The sequence below is a fragment of the Pseudochaenichthys georgianus genome, chromosome 5 (assembly GCF_902827115.2).
Source record: "Pseudochaenichthys georgianus chromosome 5, fPseGeo1.2, whole genome shotgun sequence".
Classification (NCBI taxonomy): Eukaryota; Metazoa; Chordata; class Actinopteri; order Perciformes; family Channichthyidae; genus Pseudochaenichthys; species Pseudochaenichthys georgianus.
The window spans coordinates 554144-577409 of NC_047507.1; the positions used below are offsets into that span (position 1 = coordinate 554144).

The 23266-nt window shown below is 46.6% G+C and overlaps 2 non-coding genes and 1 pseudogene across 2 annotated transcripts; 1 reads left to right on the top strand and 2 right to left on the bottom strand.

The window, feature by feature from the left end:
• LOC117446953 (retinoblastoma-like protein 1) overlaps positions 1 to 28 on the bottom strand; it is a 6605-nt pseudogene extending 6577 nt beyond the window's left edge.
• Positions 29 to 398: 370 nt separating this feature from the next.
• Positions 399 to 469, bottom strand: trnag-gcc (transfer RNA glycine (anticodon GCC)). The gene has a single exon. It is a non-coding gene; the product is annotated as a tRNA-Gly (tRNA).
• A 156-nt stretch (positions 470 to 625) lies between these two features.
• Positions 626 to 742, top strand: LOC117447453 (U5 spliceosomal RNA). Its single transcript, XR_004552231.1, has one exon. It is a non-coding gene; the product is annotated as a U5 spliceosomal RNA (small nuclear RNA).
• Positions 743 to 23266: the final 22524 nt, after the last annotated feature.

A 23266-nucleotide genomic window follows, 5' to 3' on the forward strand; every position in this document is an offset into this window, starting at 1 on the left:
CTTTCAGATAAGCGCTTACCTGAACCATGGCAACTGAACTTTCGTACGGTCATCATTATAACAATCATGACAGAGCTACCAAGTGCATGCTGAATTGAAGTACCCTAAGCATGAACCCTGAAATTCTACACCAGTGTACTACATATAGCGGGGAACATTTGCTGTGAATATCAGTTGCGTCACTCAAATGCTTGATTTTATATCAATATTATTCCAATGAAAAGCTAATTTGTCCAAAAGTGCTACTAATTCATATCTTTTGATAACTCGTTGAGTCCCTAGGACTTCAGGGGGCGGAGCTAGGGCAGTCAGACGCCAATGGCAGTAATGTTTGCTGTAGCAGAGTCCAAGTGGTGTAGGCATTATACTTTATTTTCAGACAACAAAGAACTGTCTATTGCATTGGCCGGGAATCGGATCCGGGTCTCCCACGTGGCAGGTGAGAATTCTACCACTGAACCACCAATGCTGAATTATAAAGCCACCATAGGGCAGTTGAGGCGAAAAGTTCAGCCAACAAAGACTGTTTTTCAAGCAACCACGCTTCGATAGCCAAATGGGCCACCGCGAGGGCTTGGACTGGTACAACTATGGTGGTGTCTGTTCTCGAGGACAGCCTCCACAATTACTCTGGTTTCTCTTCAAAGCGTATAAGTCTTTCGCCTTTTACTAAAGACTTCCGTGGAGAGGAACACCTACGAGTTCAACCTATTTTTGGTAGGCTTGGCCATTTGGCTGAGCATTCTGAGTTTGTGAAAGACAAGAGCAGTCATTAGCACCTGGGCGATCCAAGCTACCCAGCGCCTCTGTTAAGCCAGGTCAAAAGAGCCGCACCAATACCTGCGGCGACTGCGCAACGAGTCCGTCTCCCGCAGCAAACTTTAAGGGTCATCGCTTCTCGGCCTTTTTGCTTAGACAGCGATCACCTCCCCTTGGATGGAAAACTTTTGCCTGTTGTGGCTCTGGTTTTTTATCTACATCTGGGAGGACATTGTTCTGTATTTGTTTTGCATCATTGAGTTGTTGTTTTGTCTTTGATTTCTTGCAGATTCGTGACAGGCCTCGTTGGTGCTTTGGTCGCACACCTTGTCCTCTGGCCCCAGCGGCTGAACAAAGGAGGGACCCGGGACAAACCAACCCGGGACAAACCAACCTGGAACATCGGCCGCACACCTCATCGCCTGGGGCCAACAGCTGAACTAGGGAGGGGTGAGTACCCCTTTTGACCTGCGGTGCCTCTAACATGTCGGCCTACCATGCCGGCATGCAGAGGCACCATAGTGTGAGGTTCACTTTTGTGGAGAAAGATGGGAAGCAGCTGGCGCTGTCCAGACTGGACTTCTCCAGAAACCTCATACAGAAGGCTTTAAACTTCACACCTGATGACTTAAACTGCATCCTCACCCTGCCTTTCAACAAAGGCTTTGACGTTAGCTTCCGTACGTCAATTGCCTTTAGAGAATTTTGGATAAAATTTGAAAGTGTGAAAGCCCAGTTTTTTGCTTTTAGTGTTGAGAAACTGACTGACAATGCCTTGAAAGTAGTCATTGTCAGGATGTTCAATGAGACAGTAACTGCAGAAGACATCCATTTTTGGCTGGGTAGATACTGCACAGTAAAAGGCATGGCTTCAAAAGTGAGAGATGAGGACGGCATTTGGAACTGTGCCTGGCGTGTCCCCATTCAACAATGGCAAGACCCCCAGGGCTAGCTAGGCCTTAAACAACTGCCATCAATGATAGTTCTGGGGAACAACAGGGGATACATCCACTATCAGGGACAGCCCAAACTCTGCCGCAAGTGTGGAGAGCATGGGCACCTAGCGGAAGCATGTCAGCAGATGGTTTGTCGGAAATGTAGACAGATTGGGCATACCTTTTGAGGAGTGTACAAATGGCAGAAAGTGTAACCTTTGTGGAGAATCCAACTACCTCTTCAGAGATTGCCCTCAGTCTTTTGCCAACAAGCTTAAAGCTGTAAGAGTAGATAGAAAAAATGGCAGACGAGAGGAAACAGGTGAAGAGGCGGAGAGGCGGAGACACTTCGAATCACCCTCCAAATCCTGTTACTGGAAAAAGAGGACCAGGTGAGGAGGGGCAAGGGGAGGGAACTGTGGATCCAAATGTGGATCCCCCGCCAATGGAGAGTGGAGAGGGTGTAGTGCAGGACGGGGGCGGAGCTAACCCCACAAATGAAAAGGAACCTGACACTCACCTGCAGAGCGTTAGCAACAATTCCCCCCCCCCCCCCCCAATATGCAGCAGTCCATGAGGCCTTTAGCAGAACTGCTATCAGAGTTGTCATCTGATCCTCCCATGGGGGATGGGGAGGGACCGGTGGATAACCAGCCAACAGAAAGGGGAGACGGTACAATGCAGGAAGGGGGCGGAGCTACCCCTGAAAAGGAAACTGACACTCACCCACAGAGCGACAGCAATGATGTCCCCCTCCCCAACGCACAGCAGTCCAAGAGGCCCGTGTCAGAACTATCCTCCAACTCTCCCATAGTTTCAGAGAAGAGAGTAAGAACTGACTACTCCCCAGAAAATTCATCTCTGGAGGAATCCAGGGTATTCCCCTCCACCTCCCCAAATCAGATATCCTTTCTAACCATGGTTCTGCAATCGACCCCAAAGAAGTCAACTTTCGACGCAAGACTGCGTGAGAGGCCAACCCCAAGAGTCCGAAAGGGAAGAGAAGGGCAACCCCCTTACTCCTCCCCGGTAAGACCAAAGGAAGAGCTAGACTCACATGAGATTGGCTAACAACCGTTGTTTTTTAACGGCATAACCCCCTTTTAGTCGTTTTGAAATGTTGTACCTGTTAATCTTAACCATACTCATGACACTCACAGTCTCGACAATAAACGTGAGAAGTGTAAAGTCGAGATTTAGAGCCCAGACTGTTTTATCCTTTCTCAACTCTTTGGAGTTCCAGACCTCCACTTGTTTCTAGGAAGCAGATATACATCACTCCACATCTACGCTTCCACAGCCCCCTCCAAAACCCAAAGACGGCGGCAATGACAAGATTCTGGATGGGAGGTTTTCTACGAAGGATAAAGATCTTACCAATAGATCTCAAAGTACCAGTGTCTTTTAACCTGCCACCACCTTATGCTTTCAGTCGAACGTTTTTAAAGAAACTCCAGCTTGAGCAGGAGGGTTTGCATGTTTTAACTAACCATCGCTCTCTTATCTCTGTTGTGCAGGAGCGAGAACCAGTGAGTCCAGTGCACGGGCTCGCCTTCGGTGAGCCCTCAACAGTTTGGTGCAACGTGAACCATCCCACTCTGACAAACAGACTCCGGGATATGTCATGGATGGTGGCTCATGAGATCCTCCCAGTCAGGTCCGTAATGCACTCCCGGGGCATGGCGGCGAACTCAACTTGCCCCCGACCAGGCTGTGGCACAACTGAGACGGTGAGGCATCTGCTCTGGGAGTGTAGCGCTGCCGTAGACCAGTCAATCAATCAATCAATCAATCAATGTTTATTTATATAGCCCAATATCACAAATGTTACATTTGTCTCAGTGGTCTTCACAGTGTGTACAGAATATCAGTATGACAATACGACACCCTCTGTCCTTAGACCCTCACATCGTACAAGGAAAAACTTCCATAGAAAACCCAGTTTAAAGGGAAAAATGGGAGAAACCTCAGGGAGAGCAACAGAGGAGGGATCCCTCTCCCAGGACGGACAGACGTGCAATAGATGCCGTGTGTAAATTGAAAAGATAATACATTTGCAACATAGGTAGTCCAAATGTTTGGAAATGCATGTGTGTATAATAGGAAGATGAATCCACGAGGATATCCATCCAGGACCTATGATCCAGGACCACAGCCACGACTCAAGATCCAGCGCTCGCGATCCAGGACACAGGACCGCAGGATCATCCATGACTCCGGATCCCAGCGTATATAGACACCAAAAAGAAAGACATTTGGGGAAGCTGGGTTAATCGGAACATGAGTGTACACGGGTATAGACAGAGAGAAGGAAGAAGTAAGATGTCCCCCGACAAACTAAGCCTATATCAGCAAAACTAGGGTCTGAATCTAATCAGCCCTAACATACCCTAGGGACCAGAGGGTACAATGGTTGGACATTTACTACCGGCCGCGGTATGCCTAGTGTACAGGGTCCATATAACCGACTTAATGCATAGCGGGAAGTCGGTTATATAGACATCAACAGAATAAGTGTTTAACGGTGATTTAAACTAGTTTATGCGGGGAAAAGAGTGCTCAAAATCGGATTCAACAGGCCATCCACACCCGACTCCCATTAAAAGTGATTGAAATGTACAGGAATCTGTCCATTTCAATCACATTTGATGACCCGTCCAGGGTGACTTTCTTCCCCAGGAATTAGTGTCTGAAAGCTGGCTAACATTACTTTAAATACAGTGTGCACATGGCTTTATTACCCATGAAATAGTGTGTGAAAGCTGGGTGACTTTGATGTGAATTTAAGGAAGATATGGCCATTTCATCCACACCTCACGACTCCCATTAAAAGTGATTGAAATGTACAGGAATCTGTCCATTTCAATCACATTTGATGACCCGTCCAGGGTGACTTTCTTCCCCAGGAATTAGTGTCTGAAAGCTGGCTAACATTACTTTAAATACAGTGTGCACATGGCTTTATTACCCATGAAATAGTGTGTGAAAGCTGGGTGACTTTGATGTGAATTTAAGGAAGATATGGCCATTTCATCCACACCTCACGACTCCCATTAAAAGTGATTGAAATGTACAGGAATCTGTCCATTTCAATCACATTTGATGACCCGTCCAGGGTGACTTTCTTCCCCAGGAATTAGTGTCTGAAAGCTGGCTAACATTACTTTAAATACAGTGTGCACATGGCTTTATTACCCATGAAATAGTGTGTGAAAGCTGGGTGACTTTGATGTGAATTTAAGGAAGATATGGCCATTTCATCCACACCTCACGACTCCCATTAAAAGTGATTGAAATGTACAGGAATCTGTCCATTTCAATCACATTTGATGACCCGTCCAGGGTGACTTTCTTCCCCAGGAATTAGTGTCTGAAAGCTGGCTAACATTACTTTAAATACAGTGTGCACATGGCTTTATTACCCATGAAATAGTGTGTGAAAGCTGGGTGACTTTGATGTGAATTTAGGGAGGGAGAGCAGCAGCAGCAGCCGCCGCAGCAGCAGCAGCAGCAGCAGCAGCAGGCTGTGACCCTGGCGGAAATACATTGATTGTTTTAGCCAGGAATAAGTGTTTAGAAGGCGGGTAAAGTGTTCCTGCAGCTCCTCCATGACGGTAATAATGATTAGATATAATTGCCAGGGCAGAAAGCTCTTTTTAAAAGTGAAAAAACGATTTGAAACCGTTTGAAATGACTGGCGGGTGCTGATGGAAAGCAGGCGGAAATAAATGGATTGTTTACCCAGGAAAAGGTGTTTAAAAGGCGGGTAAAGTGTCCCTGCAGCTCCTCCATGACGGTAATAATGATTAGAAATCATTTACAGGGCAGAAAGCTCTTTTTAAAAGTGAAAAAACGATTTGAAACCGTTTGAAATGACTGGCGGGTGCTGATGGAAAGCAGGCGGAAATAAATGGATTGTTTACCCAGGAAAAGGTGTTTAAAAGGCGGGTAAAGTGTCCCTGCAGCTCCTCCATGACGGTAATAATGATTAGAAATCATTTACAGGGCAGAAAGCTCTTTTTAAAAGTGAAAAAACGATTTGAAACCGTTTGAAATGACTGGCGGGTGCTGATGGAAAGCAGGCGGAAATACATGGATTGTTTACCCAGGAAAAGGTGTTTAAAAGGCGGGTAAAGTGTCCCTGCAGCTCCTCCATGACGGTAATAATGATTAGAAATCATTTACAGGGCAGAAAGCTCTTTTTAAAAGTGAAAAAACGATTTGAAACCGTTTGAAATGACTGGCGGGTGCTGATGGAAAGCAGGCGGAAATAAATGGATTGTTTACCCAGGAAAAGGTGTTTAAAAGGCGGGTAAAGTGTTCCTGCAGCCCTTTAAATACAGTGTGCACATGGCTTTATTACCCATGAAATAGTGTGTGAAAGATGGGTAAATTTGCTGTGAATTTAAGGGAGATATGGCCCTTTCAAACAGGGAGATGACTGGCGGGTGCTGATGGAAAGCAGGCGGAAATACATGGATTGTTTACCCAGGAAAAGGTGTTTAAAAGGCGGGTAAAGTGTTCCTGCAGCCCTTTAAATACAGTGTGCACATGGCTTTATTACCCATGAAATAGTGTGTGAAAGATGGGTAAATTTGCTGTGAATTTAAGGGAGATATGGCCCTTTCAAACAGGGAGATGACTGGCGGGTGCTGATGGAAAGCAGGCGGAAATACATGGATTGTTTACCCAGGAAAAGGTGTTTAAAAGGCGGGTAAAGTGTTCCTGCAGCCCTTTAAATACAGTGTGCACATGGCTTTATTACCCATGAAATAGTGTGTGAAAGATGGGTAAATTTGCTGTGAATTTAAGGGAGATATGGCCCTTTCAAACAGGGAGATGACTGGCGGGTGCTGATGGAAAGCAGGCGGAAATACATGGATTGTTTACCCAGGAAAAGGTGTTTAAAAGGCGGGTAAAGTGTTCCTGCAGCCCTTTAAATACAGTGTGCACATGGCTTTATTACCCATGAAATAGTGTGTGAAAGATGGGTAAATTTGCTGTGAATTTAAGGGAGATATGGCCCTTTCAAACAGGGAGATGACTGGCGGGTGCTGATGGAAAGCAGGCGGAAATACATGGATTGTTTACCCAGGAAAAGGTGTTTAAAAGGCGGGTAAAGTGTTCCTGCAGCCCTTTAAATACAGTGTGCACATGGCTTTATTACCCATGAAATAGTGTGTGAAAGCTGGGTGAGTTTGATGTGAATTTAAGGAAGATATGGCCATTTCATCCACACCTCACGACTCCCATTCAAAGTGATTGAAATGTACAGCACTCTGTACATTTCAATCACATTTCACGACCTGTGTAGACTGGCTTTCTTACCCATTAGGTACACCGACAAAGCCACCTCTTCGGGGCCGCTCCAAGACCCCCAAAACAAGGACGCAGCAGCCCCAGCATCTCTCCCTGACATGAGCAAACAGGTTATTTCAAACTTCCATGACATACCCCGGGGAAAAGCACCTCTCTGTGGCCGCTCCAAGACCCCCAAAACACGGACTAAGGAGCTCCAGGATCCCTCCCTGCCTTGAGAAAACAGGCTAGTTCACACTTACATTACGTACACCGACAAAGCCACCTCTTCGGGGCCGCTCCAAGACCCCCAAAACACGGACGCAGCAGCCCCAGCATCTCTCCCTGACATGAGCAAACAGGTTATTTCAGACTTCCATGACATACCCCGGGGAAAAGCACCTCTCTGTGGCCGCTCCAAGACCCCCAAAACACGGACTAAGGAGCTCCAGGATCCCTCCCATGTACCTCCAGAACCTCGAGCACCTTGGGTCCCCGGGCCCCCGAACTTAAGCACTCCCCCACGGACTAAACCAAGATGATCACACCCTCAAGAATCTCGTGCCCCTGGGAATCTTAAAGGGGGGTCTACTTTGCGGTGCTTTACCGTCCGCCCATCAGCACCCATAGTCGGCCTTCCTCACAGCAGCAGCACCCAACCTCCATGGAGGATGTTTCTCGTGCCCCTGGCTACACTTAAAGGGGGTCTACTTTGCGGTGCTTTGCCGTCCGCCCATCGGCACCCATAGTCGGCCTTCCTCACAGCAGCAGCACCCAACCTCCATGGAGGATTTTGCTCGTGCCCCTGGCTACACTTAAAGGGGGTCTACTTTGCGGTGCTTTACCGTCCGCCCATCAGCACCCATAGTCGGCCTTCCTCACAGCAGCAGCACCCAACCTCCATGGAGGATTTTGCTCGTGCCCCTGGCTACACTTAAAGGGGGTCTACTTTGCGGTGCTTTACCGTCCGCCCATCAGCACCCATAGTCGGCCTTCCTCACAGCAGCAGCACCCAACCTCCATGGAGGATTTTGCTCGTGCCCCTGGCTACACTTAAAGGGGGTCTACTTTGCGGTGCTTTACCGTCCGCCCATCAGCACCCATAGTCGGCCTTCCTCACAGCAGCAGCACCCAACCTCCATGGAGGATTTTGCTCGTGCCCCTGGCTACACTTAAAGGGGGTCTACTTTGCGGTGCTTTACCGTCCGCCCATCAGCACCCATAGTCGGCCTTCCTCACAGCAGCAGCACCCAACCTCCATGGAGGATTTTGCTCGTGCCCCTGGCTACACTTAAAGGGGGTCTACTTTGCGGTGCTTTAGCCGTCCGCCCATCGGCACCCATAGTCGGCCTTCTTCACAGCAGCAGCACCCAACCTCCATGGAGGATTTTGCTCGTGCCCCTGGCTACACTTAAAGGGGGTCTACTTTGCGGTGCTTTACCGTCCGCCCATCAGCACCCATAGTCGGCCTTCTTCACAGCAGCAGCACCCAACCTCCATGGAGGATGTTTCTCGTGCCCCTGGCTACACTTAAAGGGGGTATACTTTGCGGTGCTTTACCGTCCGCCCATCAGCACCCATAGTCGGCCTTCTTCACAGCAGCAGCACCCAACCTCCATGGAGGATGTTTCTCGTGCCCCTGGCTACACTTAAAGGGGGTATACTTTGCGGTGCTTTACCGTCCGCCCATCAGCACCCATAGTCGGCCTTCTTCACAGCAGCAGCACCCAACCTCCATGGAGGATGTTTCTCGTGCCCCTGGCTACACTTAAAGGGGGTATACTTTGCGGTGCTTTACCGTCCGCCCATCAGCACCCATAGTCGGCCTTATTCACAGCAGCAGCACCCAACCTCCATGGAGGATGTTTCTCGTGCCCCTGGCTACACTTAAAGGGGGTATACTTTGCGGTGCTTTACCGTCCGCCCATCAGCACCCATAGTCGGCCTTATTCACAGCAGCAACACCCAACCTCCAGTGGAGGATGTTATCATGCCCCTGGCAACACTGGTAAACACTGGTAACATATGTCTAGCCGCTGACAGGAACTTGACATCGGAACTTGACATCGCATTTCCATTGAGCGGACTCCCGTACATGGGAAGGGCAAGTCCCACGGTACCTCCGTTCATAAGGCTGACATTTGCCTTACACTTAAAGGGGGTCTACTTTGCGGTGCTTTACCGTCCGCCCATCGGCACCCATAGTCGGCCTTATTCACAGCAGCAACACCCAACCTCCAGTGGAGGATGTTATCATGCCCCTGGCAACACTGGTAAACACTGGTAACATATGTCTAGCCGCTGACAGGAACTTGACATCGGAACTTGACATCGCATTTCCATTGAGCGGACTCCCGTACATGGGAAGGGCAAGTCCCACGGTACCTCCGTTCATAAGGCTGACATTTGCCTTACATACTCTAGGGACTGATGGGTACACTGGGTGGACATTTACTACCGGCCGCGGTCGGCCAAATGTACAGGGTAGTGTGTCCAGATCACGGACTTTAATGCATAGCGGGAAGTCCATTAAATTGAAAATTTAAATAAGTTTTTAACGGTGATTTAAACTAGTTTATGCGGGGAAAAGAGTGCTCAAAATCGGATTAAACATGCCATTTCATCCACATTTCTTACCCAGGAATTAGTGTCTGAAAGCTGGGTAAGTTTGATGTGAATTTAAGGAAGATATGGCCATTTCATCCACACCTCACGACTCCCATTAAAAGTGATTGAAATGGACAGATTCCTGTACATTTCAATCACATTTGACGACGCATGCAGGGTGACTTTCTTACCCAGGAATTAGTGTCTGAAAGCTGGGTAAGATTACTTTAAATACAGTGTGCACATGGCTTTATTACCCAGGAATTAGTGTGTGAAAGCTGGGTGAGTTTGATGTGAAATGACTGGCGGGTGCTTATGGAAAGCAGGCGGAAACGAGCACTCTGTTTATTTCACACTACAAGGAGACCGAGCTTGAAAACACCTCTCTGTGGCCGCTCCAAGACCCCCAAAACACGGACTAAGGAGCTCCAGGATCCCTCCCTGCCTTGAGAAAACAGGCTAGTTCACACTTCCATTACGTACACCGACAAAGCCACCTCTTCGGGGCCGCTCCAAGACCCCCAAAACACGGACTAAGGAGCTCCAGGATCTCTCCCTGACATGCGTACTTCCAGAACCTCGCACACCTTGGGTCCCCGGGCCCCCGAACTTAAGCACTCCGATGGCAGGCCGCTCCAGGAGCAGACCCCTGAGCAGTATTATTAGTCCGACCGTCCAGCACCGGCATGTGGACCCGGGGAGGAGGCCCTCCGATGGCGGGTCAAATTTGCTGATAGCACAGCTGACGGCTGGACACTAGCCGTAGAGGAACGCCAGGGCAGGACCAGGCAGTTCACTCTTTGCAGATGGGGTTGGTACGCAGGATCAAACGGGTAGCCTGTGATGAAGTACGGTCAACCCTATACCATGGTAAGGCTCCCTCTCCCGAATCAAACCATGGTTCTCCGTTACCCGTGGTCGCTACGAGGGCCTGTGAGGTTATCCAGAGTCACCAAAGGTCCCAGGGTGCCCCGGAGAGCACACCGCGTGGGTTTCGGATCTGATAAATGCACGATTCACGGAACTTCACCGAAGGCCAGCGTTCGTTGACATTTATTAGGTCTAGACATGTCACAGTCACCCAAGTAACGTTGAGCAATCAAGGGAACCATAACTGATTCGATGAGAGTAGCATGTTATGAAGTAGGGTCACCGAACACTGGTCCCCGGGGGAACCGGTGCCCGGAGCAAGGCCAATTGCCGCAGCTATGCAACAGTGGAGGGTTCGAGAAACAGTGTTTGCCGGGTACACCACGGCGGAGGTGGGGAGGTTCCAGCCCGGAACCTCCGTCCCGCCGCGGGACCCGTGGTGGGACACCTGAGTCAGACGGTTCGTCTCGGTCACGCTTCATATCGAGCGGGCAGGAAGGCTGTGCTCCGCGGGGTTACCCCCGCGCAGCACACCCTCCCGGCCATCAGAGTCGAACCCGCAGTTCGGAGGAACCGACCGCCAGAGCACCGGCACGAGGCCGGGCCGGCGGAGGCCCTCCGATGGCGGGTCGCGTTTGCCATTCGATCAGTGAGAAATCAGGACTTTTTGGAGAACCAGAGAAAAGGGGTGAAAATGGGAAAAAAGTACCCCAAAATAGTGTTCCATAAGGCGGGTAGAGTCCCCTGACAACTCCCCCTACCTTCCTCCAGAGTCGGAAAAAGTATAAGTTAACTTTTTGGAAGAACCATAGAAAAGGGTGAAAATGGATAAAATGTATCCGAAAATAGTGTTCCATAAGGCGGGTAGAGTCCCCTGACAACTCCCCCTACCTTCCTCCAGAGTCGGAAAAAGTATAAGTTAACTTTTTGGAAGAACCATAGAAAAGGGTGAAAATGGATAAAATGTATCCAAAAATAGTGTTCCATAAGGCGGGTAGAGTCCCCTGACAACTCCCCCTACCTTCCTCCAGAGTCGGAAAAAGTCTAAGTTAACTTTTTGGAAGAACCATAAAAAGGGGTGAAAATGGATAAAATGTATCCCAAAATAGTGCCTCTTGAGGCGGGTAGAGTCCCCTGACAACTCCCCTTGCATTCCTCCAGAGACCAGTTTGAAATCTTAAAGTTTTGTGAGAACCATGATTGGGGGTCCTCCAGGCAACAATTTCATCCGATCCAAAGTGCTCATGAGGCGGATACATTCCTCCATGATTTCCCCATCAAGTGAAAATAGCTCGTTTTTTTCTAAGTGCTCTCAAAAACCGGGTTTCTGATTTCGTGCAGATGGTAGCTTGGAAAAGATGAATGAATTTTTTGGACGGAGGAGGGGAGGTCTCCATTGTAAATTGCAACAGGGGAGTGCAAAAGTCTCCGGGGCTTCGTGCCGAAGACTTGACCCCCATTTTCAAAACTTCATTTTTGATTATTTTAACATATAATTGACCGTTTTTTTTGCTTCCCACGGGTGGGGGCGCATGGCAGGCCGCCTATGAGCTTCCAAATTCGGCCTGGAACCTCCGGGAATTATGGGTTAAGCTCCATATACTGACGACTCCCATTAGAAATGCATGAAATGTACAGGACTCTGTCCATTTCAATCACATTCGACGACCCCATTAAAAATGCATGAAATGTACAGGACTCTGTCCATTTCAATCACATTTGACGACCCGTCCAGGGTGGCCTTCTTACCCAGGAATTAGTGTGTGAAAGCTGGGTAAGATTACTTTGAATACAGGGGTGCACATGGCCATTTCATCCAGGGATATGTACAGGGCTTTCTTACCCAGGAATTAGTGTGTGAAAGCTGGGTAAGATTACTGTGAATACTCTCGGGACTTGCGTGTTCACTGTGTGGACATTAACTACCCGTCGCGGTCTGCCAAGTGTACACGTTAGTGTGTACAGATCACGGACTTTAATGCATAGCGGGAAGTCCATTAAATTGACATTTTAAATAAGTGTTTAACGGTGATTTAAACTAGTTTATGCGGGGAAAAGAGTGCTCAAAATCGGATTAAACAGGCTAGTTCACACTTACATTTCATCCTCCCATTAAAAGTGCCTGAAATGTACAGGAATCTGGCCATTTCATCCACATTTGACGACCCGTCAAGGGTGGCTTTCTTACCCATTACGTACACCGACAAAGCCACCTCTTCGGGGCCGCTCCAAGACCCCCAAAACACGGACTAAGGAGCTCCAGGATCTCTCCCTGACATGCGTACTTCCAGAACATCGTGCCCCTTGAGTCCCCGGGCCCCCGAACTTAAGCACTCCCCCACGGACTAAACCCAGATGATCACACCCTCAAGAAACTCGTGCCCCTGGGAACCTTAAAGGGGGGTGTATTTTGCGGTGCTCTATCGTCCGCCCATCGGCATCCATATTCGGCCTTCTTCACAGCACCACCTGCCCTGCTGGAGGTTCACACCTTAACTTTTTTTTACCCTCTTCTACCTTACAAATCATCCCACACTTGAGCACTCCTCACTCGGACTAAACACCTCCATGCTACCACCAGAACCAGAATATCGTGCCCCTGGGGATATTAAAGGGAAAAAACCCATATTGGGCTTTAAAAACAGAAGACAAAGTAAGTAATTTTAACCAACTTTATTTACAGTAATAAATACATTCACACAGGATATAAAGTATTTACAAGGGGACTGAGTACAACAAAACATTGCATATTTACAAGTTGATCACTGGCAACAGTGGCTGAAGTCGGTGCCGAGTATGGCACCCTCTCTTCACCCATGTCTGAGGGGCTGTGTTCGGCCAGTGACTGGTCCCTCTTCGCTCTCCAAGCGTTGACATTTTTGGAGAATTCTTCATCTGACGTCTCGGCATCGCTGAGTCTTGGTAGGGAGTATTGGTAGGGAGCGGGGCTGTGCTCCTCTCCAGAGCTGTCACTGTCGATGTCAATACCCGCCAAAGTGTCTTCAGTTCCCGCTGCTGCTGCTGTCGATGCCGCCGCTGCTGCTTGCAGTGACTCTGTGAAGAGCAGCCGTATCTCCGCAGCCTCCTTCAAAGAAGGATTATTCGCGTAAAAGTTGTCTGCAGTTGCAGTGTTGTGACACATGAAATCACTCACTCTTTGGCGGTTGCCTTTGTCCTGAAACCTCTTCGCATTATCGGCGTGGACGGTGCGGAGGTCGGTGAAGTTAATGGGACCGTGTAGCCCCACATCAGCCCATGCCAACCTCAGGGAGTAGGCAAGGTTCCTGGACGGGTTCTTCCCCACTGTGTATAGGAAGTAGCGGCTCTGGGTGCAGGTCAGCGTACCCTTGATTTCCAGCCACCTCTTCATCCATCCAAATTCTTCTACGGTGAGGTACAGCTGCGCTTCCCCGAATGCGTTGGCCGTCTTGTGGTTGCTTACCTGTTATGACAGAGTTAGAGAGTGTCAATACAATATCAATCATGCATATAACTGCCAGAATAAATGCATTGCTTAATAGCACCCACATGGATGAGGTAGCCGAAGGCAGTGCCAGTTGTATCCGCCTTTCGGACCTCGGCGTTGGTCATGTTGGAGTAGACCCCCGGACGGTGGCCGTAAATACAGCTCCAATGGAGGGTCATGTACCCATAGAGGAGTATCCGGGTTGCGGTAGTCGGATTGCTGGCCATCACATCCAGGAGCTGAGGGATGCGAGTGTTGGTCGAAGTCAAGCATGTCATGATGTCGTTATGGCTCGGCAGACCTTCCATCTTGTCACGCTTCACTTGCATCTGGTGGATAAGTACTTTTCTCTTCAGGGACTTCAGGATGGCAACTACTTCCCGTTTGATTAAAATCATGTCGTTTTGACTGAGCCTGCTCCCCTTGCACGGTGTGTCGGCCATGTACTTGAGAAAGTGTGATATATTTTTGATATAGAAGTCGGAGGTCGTGACCTGAAGGCTTGATTTTATCAGGCTCCGGGACCACCCGCGTATCCTCTTGAGATCCCTCAAAAAGAGCCAGTCAGACAGGCGATTGAAACCGTGAGCCATGAAACTTAGGAACGACTTCACTCTGCTCAGTTTGTAGACTGTGTTTTCTTGGAGCCTCACTGTTGGGTCGATACCTACATAATGCTCCCGGTATCCTTGCAGATAATCCTCTGTGAAATATAAAACAGTACTTTAATGACAACACATGGTGTATTACAGAAACTGCATGTGTCACATAGCCAACACACTTACCCATGATCCGTGGGAATGTGATGTCCTGCATTATATTTCCCCGGCCCCTGCCGCGGAACCAGGGGGAATGTATGGGAGGGGAGGTTGACGAGGCCTCGGTATGCATGGATGCAGGTTCTGAGGAGCTGGATGAATGGGTGTGAGAGCCAGTGGGGGACTTGCTGCAGGCGGGAATGGGAGACTTGCTGCAGGAGGGACCTTTCGACTTGGACAGCCTCGTTGGTGTCGACTCTGCTCGGGGTCGTTTCTTTAGAATGACCCGCTCTCGTTCCTCCCCATCGAACACGGGCATGTCCCCGGCCCGCTGATCCATCCTCTGTCGCTTGTGTTTTATCCTCTGCTGCAACTTGCAGCGCAGGGATTTCACCTCAGCAGCATATCTGTCCCGCTGAGCCCTCACTCTGTTAGCCTCCACCCTCCATTCCTTACAGTCCGGGTTGTCACATTCATTCACTGGGGACAAGGGTGGAGGTTGTGACAGTACATCGTCGTCTTCCACCATATCAACAGCCCAAGCGGTAATCATTCCTATCGTGGGGTTTGTCATTCGGAGTTCATAAAGCTCCTTCTTTGCCACTGTCATTTTCAGTTTATTTTGAACCACATGTATTTCCTCCCGGGCCAGCTCAACATGGTCTCTGTCCAAGTGGCGATCCAGCCTTGTGCCGCGGTACTCGCATCCGGCAATGGTACAGGGATGGAGCCTAATGTTGGTCCGTCCGTTGGCCAACAACAGCAGAATTTTTCTTTCAACCAAGTTACGCACACCATGATGCCTCTGCAGGTGCTTGCTCAGGGCGCGGTAGGAACTATTACAGATCGGACAACGGGCCACCATCCGACCTGTATTCTTGAGCATTTCGGTACCGGGAAATGTCACCAGTAGAAGGTATAGGATCGTGGGTGAAAAAGAAGGAAGCGTGAAAAGACTCAAGAAAGATGCACTCAGCTTATTTTCAAATCAGTGTTTGTTTTCATTTGCATCATCGTGCGGTGTCCCATTTAGGCACTCGTTAGGCGGGCAGAGATCCCTGTCATCTCTTGGTCTTATCATCCAGGCAAGGCGGGGTCCAAAACTGGATGAAATTGACCAAAAAGTTAAAAATAAATACAATAATTCATCCATGGAAAGATGCATGAAAGTAAAAAAAAATTATCCGATAATAGTGTTCCATAAGGCGGGTAGAGTCCCCTGACAACTCCCCTCACGTTCCTCCAGAGTCTGGTTCTCCCAAAGGATACCCGACAGTTTCGGGTACGACAACGTGGGGATAACAGTACCCTCCGGGCGCTCCGTCCCCCAGGGGGACGGAGGCATTGAACCCCTCGCACCTGCCCCCGGAGGAGGCAGGGGAGTCAGGTACCGGAGGGCGCACGGTGGACGACCAGGGCGAGGCCGCCACACCGCGCTGGAGTCAGAGTTCCGAGTGTTCGAGCCGTGTCCCAGTGAAGCGCAGGACGGAGCACCCGGCAGTAGCCTCCAGCAGACCCCCCACGCGGTTCCCTCGTCCCTCGGAAGAGGTGGAGAGAAGGAGGGGTGGGTGTTTTCATCTGCTGGCGGGTTGCCGGGGAGAACGCCCTTAACGTTTTGTGAGAACCATGACTGGGGTCCTCCAGGCAACCATTTTAGCCGAAAATATTGGCTCGTTATTCCGTGACAACTCCCCTTGAATTCCTCCAGAGACCAGTTCGAAAACGTAACGTTTTGTGAGAACCATGACTGGGGTCCTCCAGGCAACATTTTAGCTGAAAATAGTATCTCGTTATTCCGTGACAACTCCCCTTGAATTCCTCCAGAGACCAGTTCGAAAACTTAACGTTTTGTGAGAACCATGACTGGGGTCCTCCAGGCAACATTTTAGCTGAAAATAGTATCTCGTTATTCCGTGACAACTCCCCTTGAATTCCTCCAGAGACCAGTTCGAAAACTTAACGTTTTGTGAGAACCATGATTGGGGCTCCTCCAGGCAACATTTTAGCCGAAAATAGTGTATCGTTATTCCGTGACAACTCCCCTTGAATTCCTCCAGAGAACAGTTTGAAAACTTAACGTTTTGTGAAAACCATGATTGGGGGTCCTCCAGGCAACAATTGTATCCGATCCAAAGTGCTCATGAGGCGGATACATTCCTCCATGATTTCCCCATCATGTGAAAATAGCTCGTTTTTTTCTAAGTGCTCTCAAAAACCGGGTTTCCGATTTCGTGCAGATGGTAGCTTGGAAAAGATGAATGAATTTTTTGGACGGAGGAGGGGAGGTCTCGTTTCCCCTCTCCGTTGTAAATTGCAACGGGGGAGTGCAAAAGTCTCCGGGGCTTCGTTCCGAAGCGCCGAAGACTTGACCCCCTCCCCCGTTGGCACTTAGCCGTTTTTCAATCTGTCCATTTCAATCACATTCGACGACCCCATTAAAAATGCATGAAATGTACAGGAATCTGTCCATTTCAATCACATTCGACGACCCCATTAAAAATGCATGAAATGGACAGGCCGAAGACTTGACCCCCTCCCCCGTTGGCACTTAGCCGTTTTTCGAGAATTTCGAAAATCATCCATACTTACATAACATGAGACCCCAGACCCCCGGAATTAAGCACTCCCCAACGGACTAAACCCAGATGTTCACACCCTCCAGAACTTCATGCCCCTGGTGACTCAGAAAAGAGGTGTATTTTGCGGTGCTTTATCGTCCGCTCATCGGCTCCGATATTCGGCCTTCTTCACAGCAGCAGCACCCACCCTCCAGTGGAGGGTATTCTCGTGCCCCTGGCAACACTTAAAGGGGGTGTATTTTGCGGTGCTTTATCGTCCACTCATCGGCTCCGATATTCGGCTGTGATATTCGGCCTTCTTCACAGCAGCAGCACCCACCCTCCAGTGGAGGGTATTCTCGTGCCCCTGGCAACACTTAAAGGGGGTGTATTTTGCGGTGCTTTATCGTCCGCTCATCGGCTCCGATATTCGGCCTTCTTCACAGCAGCAGCAGAGGGTATTCTCGTGCCCCTGGCAACAATGGTAAACACTGGTAATATTTGTCCAGCCGCTGGCAGGGACTTGACATCGGAAGTTGACATCGCATTTCCATTGAGCGGACACGCGTACATTTGAAGGGCAAGTACCATGGTACCTCTGTCCATAAGGCTGACATTTGCCTTACACTGTGTAGTTGATGATGTAGAAAACTGACCTTTGTTTCTCAACCGTATTTATTTAATACACTATATGAACATTGTACAGTATATGTACAAAGAAATTACACCAGGGACTCAGTGGGAGAAGATCTTGTGCTTAAGTAAAAGTAGAAGTACCAGAGTGTAGTAATAATGTGTTACAAGTAAATGTCTTGAATTCAAAATAATAATAATTATAAAACGGACAAGTCAAATCAAGCAGTCTGATTGGTTCTTAGCCATGATATAATGAGCGTTATATCACATGTAGAATTGAGTTACTTTTCACAAGTCATGTATCCCTCCGCGTCTGAGAAAAAGCTACAACCGTTACAACTGTTACACTACGTCCGTTACGAGACTAACTAACTAACGAAGCTTAGATGGAAACATTTAAAGTGGACCTATCATGCTATATTTGAAACATATATTGTAGGGTCATACCTATATAAATTATATAAATATAGTTTTGTTTTCAAAACACCAAACAGATCCTGCATTTTAGCCATGCCTCATTTCGTTCTATTGCTCTTTTCCAGCCCTGTTTTTGCAGGGGGCTGATTCTGTGAGCTGCAGCTGACCACGCCCCCCTGCAGCTGACCACGCCCCCCTGCAGGAAAGGGGAGCGTGCTCTGAGATCAGCTGCAGGGCTGCAGCGAGGAGAAGAGGGGGAGAAAAAGAGATCTCTGTTCTCCGTGTATTATTCTTATATTATTATATAGAGTCATTATTCATTTGTTTTAAAGCTCAATAAATAACAAAGAAGACCTTTGACCGGCACTTTCCTAATTTTGTCCGGAAGATTTAAACTTTAACGGACATGTTGACCAGCGAAAAAAAAATCGAACTGAAACTCTGCCGCACGGTCCCCTCGTTCCTTGGAAGAGCCGGAGAGGAGGGTGTTTGTCATCTGCTGGTGGACTACCGGAGAGAATTACAAGCGAGGGAGGGATTGCATTGAATTACAGCAGCAGGAGGCGCAAACGCTTGCCTCGGGAGGGAGAAAAAGAGCCACAGCGGAGAATAAACAGAAGGGCAACCATGGGAAGTCTTCTTCGCTGCTTTTGTGGCAGACTACAGCGCCACTTACAGGCCTGGCATACTACAGCGTCTCCAGGGCTTTCGAGCGGTCTCTCATTCCCCTGATAGGTAGAGAGTTGCCCATATAGGCGGAGCACCCCTTTTCTGACGTCAGAAAAATTCAAATCTGTATCAGTGTGTATCAGCTCCATTGCCGCCCCGTTTTTAGAGATTTGGATATGAAGGAAAAGAGAGAGGGTTGTGTTTTCTGACACTTGGTGAGTTCCCTGACACACCGGGGACACATTCATGTATAAAAGACGTACAAACGTGCATTTTACATGATAGCTCCCCTTTAAGGTTAACTTCAACCTCCGGGTGGCCTTACTATGGAGGAGTGTATTGAGCAGTGCCTATCTCTAGAAAGCACCTAAACGACGACATGCAGAGCTACGTGAAGAGCAGGTAGACCAACTGGAGAAGTACCACCATTCAAAAGCTTTCTGATGGGGTCTTGAAACAAAGCAGAGAAATGATGAGTGTTAGTGGCCACAGGTGCGAAAGCTCTCTCAAGAGCTACTGGAAGCCGAATCTCGGGGACCGGAGAAAGTGGAGCAATATTCTCGCCACGCCAAGCAACAGCCTAAAACAGGGATGTCAAACTCTATTTCATCGCATGCCACATTAGAATTATGGTTGCACTCAAAGGGTCGGTGGTAACTTTAAGACTATATAAATATACATAATAAATATGAAATAATGTATATTTTTACAATATTTCCTCTGCATTGGATTATTATCGGATAGGATAATAACTTCATAATTTTAGGTCCAAAACTGTTCCTGATTTATATTAATGACATTATCAACACCTCCGACATGTTAAAATTCATTATGTTTGCCGATGATACCACCATTCTCTGCTCCCATCATAACCTTGGTGATCTTGTTAAAATTGTTAATGCAGAATTATAAATACTATGTAACTGGTTTGCAGTTAATAAATTATCCCTTAATGTGGCCAAAATAAATTACATGTTATTCAATACAAAGTCTGAGAGTAGAAATTACTGCATGATACGGATTTGCAATACTGAGATAGAGAAAGTTGGTGCATGAACATTTTTAGGACTCATTGTTGATGAAAAACTCAACTGGAAGCACCATATAAATTATGTACAAACTAAACTGTCAAAAACAATAGGTATTTTTGTATCGTACTAAGAACATTCTCCAGGAAAAAATACTCAGAACTCTTTATAACAGTCTATTTCTCCCTTACCTTTATTACTGCTCTGAAATATGGGGAAACACGTATCAACAAATCTACAAAAAATAATAACATCTAAAAAAAAAAGTATTACGAATCATCTGTGGTGTTGGTAAATATGAACACACAACTCCCATATTTAAAAAACTCAATCTATTCAAATGTGTTGATATAGTTAAGCTTAAAACAGTACTGATTATGCACAACATTTTCAATAACAAAATGCCTACTAACATTCAAAAGCAGTTCCAAACCACAGTCAGGAAATACCCACCCAGGCATCCTAACTGGTTGTGTAGCAAGCCCTGTAGAACAACCATCAAATCACACAGCTGATCCAGAATCGGAGTTAGAACGTGGAATGGACTTCACCCTGACCTCTCAAGTATTACTAGTCATCAACAATTCAAACTAAAGTAAAAACAATTATATTTGCAGATTACTCCAGCTAACAAATATTGGATATTCCCAGTATTATTTATAGATAAATGTACTTTTTTCTAGCCCTAATTTTTTTTTCTTCCAGTTTTCATTAGTTTTCTTTATTTCTTTGTATTCCTTAATTTCTATACGTTTTTGACGAAATAAATGCCATTATTATATTGATGCTAATGATGATGCACGGGAGGGCTACTCCCCATAAGCTATGCTTCAGCCCTCCCGCTTCTACTAATTTTGTTCATTTGTGAGTATGAATTATACGTTTTTGTTTTTGTATGATTTTAGTAGAATAAATTAAAAAAAATTTAAAAATTAACTATGTCTGAAAGCAGAAGTCTAAGGCAAATCATTGCAAGTCTCTTCATTGCGCATGTCACAAAATGAGATGCTTTGTGGGACAGTTTATGGGCAACGTTCTCCTGTAAAGCGGCACGTAACATTATAATAAACTTATTATATACTTTGCAAGCTCTTGTGGGCCACATAAAATGAAGTGGCGGGCTGGATTTGGCCCCCGGGGCCTTGAGTTTGACACCCCTGATCTAGTCTCTAGTAATTCTGCTTAAAGTGCACCAGATTGAAGCATTTTACTTTAAAATGTTCAAACACTTCTTCCCAGGAGGACATACCCCCGGACCCCCCTATAGGATGTGACGTCCATCCCCCATTTCATTGTGTAGTTTCATTGGATACTCTATTGATCTTTATCTTTTCTATTGTACGATTATCTGACTGGGGGGGGGGTGCCAGCTAAAATCTCGTCGAGGGCAGCAAATAATTGTCAAGAGCTCCACTTTCTCCGGTCCCCGAGATTCGGCTTTCAGTAGCTCTGGAGAGAGCTTTCGCACATGTGGCCACTAACGGAAATAATGTCTCTGCTTTCAAGACCCGCATCAGAAAGCTTTTGAATGGTGGTACTTTTCCAGTTGGTCTACCTGCTCTTCACGTAGTTCTGCTGCATGTCGTCGTTTAGGTGCTTTTTTTCTGGAGACAGGCACTGCTCAATCCACTCCTCCATAAGGCCACCCCGGAGGTCGAAGTTAACCTTACATTTTTGCATCTTAAGCTTTATTAGTTACGTAGTCTCGTAACGGACGTAGTGTAACAGTTGTAACGGTCATAGCTTTTTCTCAGATGCGGAGGGATACTGACTTGTGAAAAGTAACTACAATTCTACCCGTGAAATACGCTCATGATATCAAGGCTAAGAACCAATCAGATTGCTTGATTTGACTTGTCCGTTAATAAATATTATTTTGAATTCAGGACATTTACTTGTAACACAGTATTACTGGTACTTCTACTTAAGTACAATATCTAAGTACTTCTTCTCCCACCACTGTGGTGTCCCTGATGTAATTTATTTGTACATATTTTGTATGATGTTCATATAAATGATGTTAAATAAATACGGTTGGGAAACAAAGGTCAGTTTTCTACATCATCAACTACACAGCAGTACATTTGAGATTTTGAACGAGTTTCCAAAGTGAAGAATAAACTGAAATGTAAAAGATATTTAGGAATTATTTACCGAAAAAGTGCATTAAATGAAAAATGTGCCTAAATGAGGAAATAAAATGTAGGAGTCAGAAACATGAATATTTAGTGATCAAAGTACATTTTATTTTACAAAACACCTGGAAAATACACATTTCCTTAAAAGAGTTTGGGACAATGACACAGAATGATTCCCTGTTCACACATTCACATTATTTTAACTATCAACTGTCTGGGAGCAAATATCAACACTTTTTTTTGTATTTAACATGCAGTTAGTTTTTCACTTTGCTAATGTGCTTTTAGCAAAACAATGAATAAACAAAAGCAGATATAACATGTTTTTAATGTGTAGATACCACACACTCCATGGACTTTTCTACCTTTTTCTTTACAACATTAAAAGCATAATAACAGCATTTATTTTTTAATTAACGGTAATTAATAAAAGATTAATTTCCCAGTAAAATCTCCATAAAAAGTAGACCTCTGACCTCCTGTCAGAGGTCTACTTTTTATGGAGATTTTACTGGGAAATTAAGACGAGTTGAATGCTTGAAAATGTACAATAGCGCTTGATTTGTCAGAAACTATAGTAAGATAATCTTACTAAATATATTTTGACCTGACGAGAAAGAACGACGAGCTTCTTTTGTGAAGAACATTTCAAATGTTTGTTAATATTGTTTATATTTATTTGTGTGGTCAGAAAACACAGCTGGATAAGATCCGTACATCATTATGCCAATAAAGATATCAATTTGAGTAAAGGTCTGATCTTTTAATAATTAAAAACATTTGTGAAAAACTTCCGTATATTCAGGCCAATACGGTTAACTTTGATTTGAAAACTATCCTGTAAGTTCCCTTCAGTAACACACACACCTGAACACCTGCTTATCAATCACTAAAACACCTGTGAATACACACACTCTAACATCGAGGTGTTCAGATGTATTTGAGGGTCAGAAACCCTGAAAAATGTTTAAATAATACTTTTTTTTTCGAGCCAAAAGATAAAAATCAGTGTCTCAGTTTTGTTCTGATTCCTGAAATATCCCCTTTCAGATATTACTCATGGTTTCTAATAAAACGTTAGTTTGATTATTTTTGATAAAACCAATGGCATGAATTCTGCCATCTTC